The sequence below is a fragment of the Glycine soja genome, chromosome 4 (assembly GCF_004193775.1).
Source record: "Glycine soja cultivar W05 chromosome 4, ASM419377v2, whole genome shotgun sequence".
Classification (NCBI taxonomy): domain Eukaryota; kingdom Viridiplantae; phylum Streptophyta; class Magnoliopsida; order Fabales; family Fabaceae; genus Glycine; species Glycine soja.
Window position 1 is genome coordinate 42,465,673 of NC_041005.1, and position 8,543 is coordinate 42,474,215.

Below are 8,543 nucleotides of genomic sequence, written 5' to 3' on the forward strand. Positions count from 1 at the left end.
ACTATTGGCCAACCCTTAGAATAGACTGCTCAAACTTTGTAAAGAAGTGCATCCAGTGTCATAGACACGATAACTTGATACATCGGTCAGCCGAAGAGCTACATCTAATGGTCTCCCCATGGTCATTCGCTATCTGGGAATAGACATTCTCAGACCCTTTCCCACGGCCCCGGGGCAAAGGAAATTCCTGCTAGTGGGCATTGATTATTTCACCAAGTGGGTTGAGGCTGAACCAGTAGTGATCATCACCACCCAAGCAGTCCAAAAGTTCTTTTGGAAAAACACCATCACACGTTTCAAAATTCTGAATACATTGGTGATGGATAATGGCCTACAGTTCACAGACTGAAAATTCAATGAGTTCTTGGCTGGTCTTGACATCAAGCACAGGGTGACGTCCGTAGAGCACCCCCAAACCAATAGGCAGGTTGAGGTCGCAAACAAGGTGATTCCAAGTGAACTCAAGAAGAAACTAGATGGAGCCAAAGGAAGGTGGGTCGAACAGCTAGTGGAGGTCTTATGGGCCTACAAATGCACCCCTCACTCTACAACTCAAGAAACCCCATTTTGGCTTACATACAACATAGATGCAATGTTGTTAGTTGAAGTAGGAGACATCTCTCTCCAAAGGCATTACTTTACCGAAGCCCAAAATAGCAAAGCAACGTAGGTGGATTTGGACCTGATTGAGCAAGTGCGAAAAGACGTAGTCATCATGATCGAAGCATACAAACAATGCATGACCTGATGCTCCAACTCTAAGCTAGCCCCTTGGCAGTTTGAGAAGGGGGACCTAGCATGGAGAACATGTGGCAAAGCTCGAAAACCTTAGTCAGATGGGAAGCTGGCGGCCAACTGGGGAGGACCCTTAAGGATTCAACACAACTTGAAGAATTAAGCATACAAGTTAGAAGAGTTATCCGAGAAGGTCATCCCGAGGACTTGGAACTCCACACACTTAAAAGTCTATTATAGTTAGCTACCTTCATGTAAAGAGTGGTGTATTCTTTTTCCTACCTCAAATTTTATCCTTATAAAAATGTGAAAGAGTTTTTTCCGAGGGGGTTTTAATGAGGCATTTTCTAGCAACTGACTACTAATAAAGATCTTTCCTGATATATCTTTGATTGTCTATCTTTGTTTGCAAGTTTGTAGGTCCAAACTCGCGAACAGTTCCCTCCCAAGTACCCTTTTCTGCTAAGGTTTAAATTCACCAAGTTTACTTACGATTACCTCTCAAGTACCCTCCTCGGCTAAGGTCAAACTTCGAAGATTACGAATAGCTCCCTCCTAATTACTTTCCTCGACTAAGATTGAACTTGAACATGACGAGCAGTTCCCTCCTGAGTAACCTCCTCAGCTAAGGTTGAATTTCACCAAGTTTACCTACGATTCCTTCTCGAACACTCTCTTCGATGATGACTTAACTTAACCAAATTATTTACGATGTGGCTACAATTATTAAAACTACATGGTTTGTGTTAAACATTCATTACGCTTTAGCTAAACTTATGCCAATTCTCTTTATCACTTCTCCATCGAATACATTGTTCGACCAAGGCTCAACTCCAAAGACTCATTACTTAGCTAAAAACACAATTCGATTGATTTTATTAAAGATATCAATTAAATTTAAACTTGTGCAATTTCATTGATATCACTTTTTCACCAAGTACACATTTGGTTGAACGTAAAAATAAATTAGGTACTATCAACAAATCGAGGGTGAGGGTGCAACCTCGTCCTTCGGAATGTCATTAATAAGCACTAGCTCCCCTTCATGCACATCTTTGTTGATGTCGAAGATGCTAGGGTCTGAGACATCACACATGTGCAACACTTGTCGAAGACAATGGCTGAAACCAGCCTTATGAGCGTTACAGACATCATCATAGGCCTTCTACCGAATCCATTCCTTTTCAACATTAACCTCCTTTATCTCTTTGTTTGCGTCTGCCAAGGCCGACCTTAGCTTACCAATGTCAACGTTTCAAGAACCAACCAAGGCCTCGGCATTTAAGGCACGCGTCTCCCATCCCTTGGCATCATTCGACAAGGCAAGCACTTGGTCTTGTAGGTTCTTGTCATCATCGGCCAACTTCATGTTGGCTTGAAGTGTTGTGTTCAAAGAATCATCGGCCTTCAACAGTTAATCTTTCAAGCCTTCCATGTTGAAAGACCCCTGCAGGTGTTTGGCGATTGTCAATGCCCTAGAAAGAAAGGCCCAAAAGTTGGCCTAATTGGCTGCATCGTCGCCTTTATTCAGCACTTGGCGGCCATGCTCTGAAATCATCTCTAGTTGGACAAGACGATCTGGCTAGAAGTTATTGTTGAAAAAGCTTTGATTGGTTAAAGCCGCATGGTTTCCCAGAGTGGAGGCAACGATAGGTTAGAACTTAAGTGTTGGCTACTTGAGCCTCTTCTCCTCAGAGGTGCCTTCCCGGTGCCCGGAGTGTTCCGCCGAGCCACTTCGATGGTCTTGATGGCTTTGCTTCTTATGCTTATACTTCTCCTTTGGGTCCTTGCTGACAAGAGGCACCACATCAACTGGAACCTCACAAGGTCTCGATGCCCAGGTGGCGTCAACATCGGCGTAGCTCCACCAAAAGTAGCCATCTGAGCCCGCCTGGCTTGGAGGAAAGCGTTCATGTCAGCTTCGACCTACATCATGAATCCTACAAATAAAAAACACAACTGATAAATTTGGAAGTTAGAGCAAGAAATGAAAATCAATCGAAAAGGAAACAAGACGGATCCTCAAGGTCCCGGATAGGATCCAATGACTAAAGAAGCGACACAGGGGGCTGAGCAAGTAGTTGTTGAGGGAGTGATTCGAGACAATCAAGGTCTCGACATTCGTCAACAATCAGCAGTTCCCTTGGGTACTCACTGTACTGCCGAGTACACTACTGCTAGTAGAAGGGAAAAATGAGTTCCCCGTCGAGTCATAAAAATAGTCCTTCCCAATGATTGTCCTTATTGCTACTTTAAAGTAATCGATTTTGAAATTTTTATAAAAAGAAGTGAAAGGATGGAGAAGAGAACACTTTGGTATCCGAATCAACGACATCCACCGAGCCTTGTCTCGTGGACGACTACAAAAGTAGTGTAAGAAAAGTCTGGTCATTGCTGACATGGAGCTACACAAGCAAAGTGCTCAGAACACTTGGATGGCCGCCCACCCATTCAGATGCAGTTGTGTTAGAGCAACATTGAGTATCCGAAGCACGCCCATGGTGAAGTCATCAAATGAACTCTTACATGTAGATCGCAAAACAAACAATCATACATGTAGAAGAAATCCTTATTCCTCCCCTCTCGGTTGATGAACACGAACTCTGCGAGCAGTGAGGCATTGGATCGGATAGTGTGGAGAGTGACCGAGCACATCTCCAGGTTCGTTATCATACTGATTTGCAACCAACTTAGAAGGTTGGTCAGATCCGACACATGGTTGTAATGGGAGAAATGGGTGCCTACCTATTAGTCAATCCATGTGTACTCTAGAAGCGTAATTGGGGGAGGAAGACAGTTCTCCATCAACACTAGGCGCTTCTTGGGTTGAGAAGCAACCCTCTCGAAAGTCCCCACCTTGGTAGTAGCGACTATCACTGGAGCCACTATGCTCTCACCCACCTTCTTAACTATATTGGCCGGCAATTGGCTCAAGAAAGTCGAGAGGTCGCTAGACCCCTCAGTTGTCAAGAGGTCAATTGAGCCACAAAAATATGATCCCAAGGAGTGTTAGTCGAACGACACATCAAAAACCTAATCGTTGAACCCTTAAACCTCAAACCCGCCTTTAATCGACTCCCTCAACGGTGAACCTTCAACCGACACCATTATTACATACCTCACAAAAGAATTGATTACACTACTCAGTTGAGATCAAGAAAGCATTGTTCTACTCAAAGCAAAGAAATAGATATTAGGGGCAAGGAATGAAGGGGGGTCCTCCCCTTCTTTATAGGAGTTGGGCATGGGACAAGGCCCAACCAATAGCACTACCCCACCGTTTGATCAAGAAAAATCTATGGTTGGGATCACACAACGTTTCGGTGCCCAATGTGGGAAGCTGAATAGACGTGGGAAGCAACTGTTACATCTACAATGTAACAGCCACTTCATGGCAATAAAAGCGCATAACCGTCAAGGGGGTAACCGTTTTGACAAGTCATAAAGCCCTTCTTTTCAGCCGAGGCCAAAAAGAGGCTTGGGGGGCTAGTATACCGGATAAAGTACCCGGCTAGGCCAAGGGGACAATTGACACGCCCAAACCAAACACACCCCTCAATCATGTATCTATATATGTCAAACAGAATGTCTCGGCCTTCAACATGTGCGAGCAACGAGCACCATTCAACCGTAATTATTGTCACTAAATCCACTTAAGGATGATCACTTGATTAGAAGAGCCTAAGCATGATTATGAGGAGTATTACTCAACTGCTAATCATGATGTAACAAATTCACAGACCCCAGGTCCGAAAGGTTAGTATAAAAAAGGGTGAACCTCCAAGTAAAGGACTTATTTATTCTCATCTACTCACTACATATTATTAATAGATTTAAGTCAAACCCTCACTTAAGCGTCGGAGTTCCTTTTGCAGGTATCCTCCCCTCTGCTCTGCTAAATACTCATGCACCCAAGACCTCAGTGAGGAACAATAAGTAGACGACCCTTCCCCACAGAAGATCCTTCGACAGGAGGACGAGCATCAGTTCGATCAATTTGTGACAGGAACATTAATGATTAATTTCTGTTGAAAAATCTAACTAACCATTTGTTAGAAATCTCATATCAACCCATGATATGACCAAGATATATAAGTGAGAGATAAATCTCACCTAACAAGTAATTTTGTAAGATTCAATTAGTCAAAAATAATATATATATATATATATATATATATATGAAAAAATAATTCTTATCTTATAAGTTAATTTTATAAGATTGTATTAAATTCAAAACTCACATTCTAAGATTTAATAAAATTACTTCTCCCCATTCCAATTAAATAACATTTAAATTCAAAATCTTACTTAAAAATTGAAATTATCAACTTGTTAGTAATAATAATGCACTGTTCACATCATGAATTACGATGCAATAGAGGCGGTTCCTGTCGTTTGACTGAACTCCATGACATTGTATCTACCTAACACTAAAATGTTCGTTGTAGCTAGGATGCGTATTTCTAAATACACGTACAGTAAAATAACCAAAAGGAAACTAGCAATATCTGTTGGGAATTTCCTCAGTCAATATTTGAGGAGATTCAACTTGATCAGGGCCAATTATTCGTATCAATAATTAATTGATTAATTAAAAGCATAACCATTTACGTCCTTCAGAACACCAACTCTAGAGAGAATCGAGATCAATACATCAGCAAGTTCGAGAAGATTGATAATTAACAAATGCTGAATTAATGATATATAAAACGGGTTAATTACTTAACAGGTTTAATATTATATCATATAATATACGTAAAGGTACAGAGAGCATATGCGCATACCATGATATATATCTTTGTTGGACCTGATTCATTTTTAATGAAAGATGAAATAAAGAAATGAAGATGCTCGTGACCAATAGCACAGTCCTCGCTGTTAATTGGATCCAAGGTCATGTGCCCCGAGATGCACGCTGAGCAATTTCATCTCTGCATGAACCTTTTAATTTCCAGTCCATCATCAATATTATTTCAGTATTCATATTGATCCTTTTGCTATACTTTTTCAGCCTTGAATATTATTTTTTCCAATGTCATGTGACATGTACTATAAGAGGCAGCTGGAGATTGTTTGCTTGTTTATGTAAAGTATTTGTACCTTAGAATATGAATGATGATTTGCTAATTTTGATTAAATAATAATATACCTAGTTAGGTAGTTTCTTTTCCACTATAAAAAGAAAGAATAATATACCTGCTGAGGTAGTTTGCGATCTGTAGTAAATTATTTTAAGGTTTTCATCATTAAATTGTCTTTTTCTACTAAGCCATCATGCATTAACTTAATTTAATGGCCTAATATAAGATCATCTTTCAGAGAAGACTATCCTTACAATTAGCCCAAAGGCTCCTTCTATATGTACATCCTTGACTTTAACTGGACCACTACATGCTTATGTGCAGCTAGTAATTATTCATTGCTATACTAGTAGGATTAATTTAAATCATTCGTATATGCTTATATAAACGAGAATTTTTTAAAAAAAACTAATCAATTTGCATGCGTTTTTATTACCATACAAATGAAGGTCAAAATACAGCAGGAAGTGTATTTGATATATTGAAAGCTTAATTGGAAGATGAAATTTAGCTCTTCACTATTTATTTTTATATCCGAAAACAAATTTTATTATTGGAGTACAAGAGGGATATTCCAACTCTCATACCCTAGCTCCTAAACAGTTCTTCACTGGAGGTATTCCACAATTAATGGGAGAAAAATATATATTAATCTGACATAAAGAAAAAGAATATACCCTACCTTTGGATGTAAATAATGTAATACAAGACCATGGGTGCAATTTAATAAGATCACAATCCTGTTGAGTGTTGATGTCAATAGTTCTCTGCCTAATTCATTACAAAGTAACCAAATTGACCACACTTACAAATCAAGGCACCATTCTAATGCATTCGACCAATAAGAATTTCCTAATTAAGTGTGTCTTGAGAATAGTATTAAGATATGAATAACTTCCTTAGAAACCATTGTATTGTACCTCTTTTTAAAGATAAAAGGCATTATTCTGTATGAGATCTAAGAACGAATTAAAGTTTAAAGCTAATCATATAGAGGTCATGGATTCGAATATTTCTCCCTAACATTCTAACAAAATCTAACTACTAATATTTGCTCATAAACAAATTCATATAGAATAACCAAGCCAAGCTTAAAATTGTAGACTAGATTTTAAAAGCAAACCTGCATCCAATTCCAAAGAATAAAGATGTGCAGCAAATTTGTGAGTTGTTTGACAGAAGACGCAATGTAATTATTGCTGTTCCAAAATAACTTTCCTCTTTGCTCGGTTGATTATTCTGCAGAGACTATCAAGCATAATTTGCCAAGAGAAAGCATTAACTTGGGCAGAAAGCAACCAGAATTTTTCAAGAGAAGCAGCAGAGACCTGATTAATTAGAACACAAAAAATGACTTGTGTTGTACTCTTCTCATTTCTCCAATTCCCATCTCCAGTTATCTTGAGCTTCAGGTTTTAAAGAAATAAAATTAACGATTCAAATATCCATTGAAAAATCTTCCTTCCATTTAAAAATTCTCTTATCCATTGAACATGGCAACACAACACTCCATAATTGTGATTCACCTATTTCTTCAACCGTTACATTATTCAACAACTCTTGATTACTTATTTATTATGTTTTATTAAATTTAGTTTTTCCTTTTAATTCTGTTTGATTTAGATATAAATAGAAAATATAATAAATTAAATATTGACTTATATACAAAAATTAATTGAACTAATTTGAAAATTAAAATTAAAAGTAGTTAGTCATTGAGAGTTGAAATATGCAATTAATTGAGAGTGTTTATAAGGTTTTGCATTTAATTTCAACAGTCACCATAACAACATTTTGTTATAAATTTAATAATAATTTGCATCATATATTATTGTCTATGTAATATTTTCTTAAAATTGTAGTATTCATTGCAATTTTTTATTGGTATTTTATAAATTATTTATAAACACAGAAAAACCAATCAACTTATATTTAAAGTAATGTGTAAGTGAATGAATAAAAAAAATAATGTATTAGTGTAAGCGTTCCAATCTTATAAAATAGTTAAAACTATCAATTCGATTAGTTCTTTAAATATAATAAATTTGTAATTATAGTTGAAATTTTAAAATTTTAATTTATCATCTTTTGAGTGTATAGATTTACATCATCAAATATACAGGAAGGCAAGGCAGAAGAAGAAAATAAGAAATCGAGGCGGCTATTATATAGTTTTATATATTTCTCTTATACATTAATAAAATTATTATTTTTTGTCTATATATTATTAGACAAAGACAATGATTACATAAACGAGTATCCATGTTGGAAAGAATTTATGATCATGTGGGCATGCTTTTGTGCCAATCAGATTGTTTCTTTTAGATTGATTTGATTCCTTGCTCGAGAGAGTGGAACTAAAACTCCACTAGATTTAAAATGAAAACTAAAATGAGTTTAGATTTGTTTATTTTAGTGATATTTTTAAAAAGAAATTTTACCAAGATATTCCGTGGGCATTGTTATTTGACTACAAGAAGATGCTTTCCATAGAATCCAAAACCCTTGTAGTTGTACTGCAGGTAAAAGTTCTTATATCATTAGTGTTTTTTATTAACAAAAGAAGAAATGATAATTTACACTAAAAATGAGTAAAATGTAACTGCCACAACCTTAATTATATTCATCCATATCCTTGGTATGAATTTAATTTAAACAGATTGTAAAACTAATTCATTTTGAATTAAGAAAGAATTTACTTTTACTTTCTCAACTAAAAATTTGGAT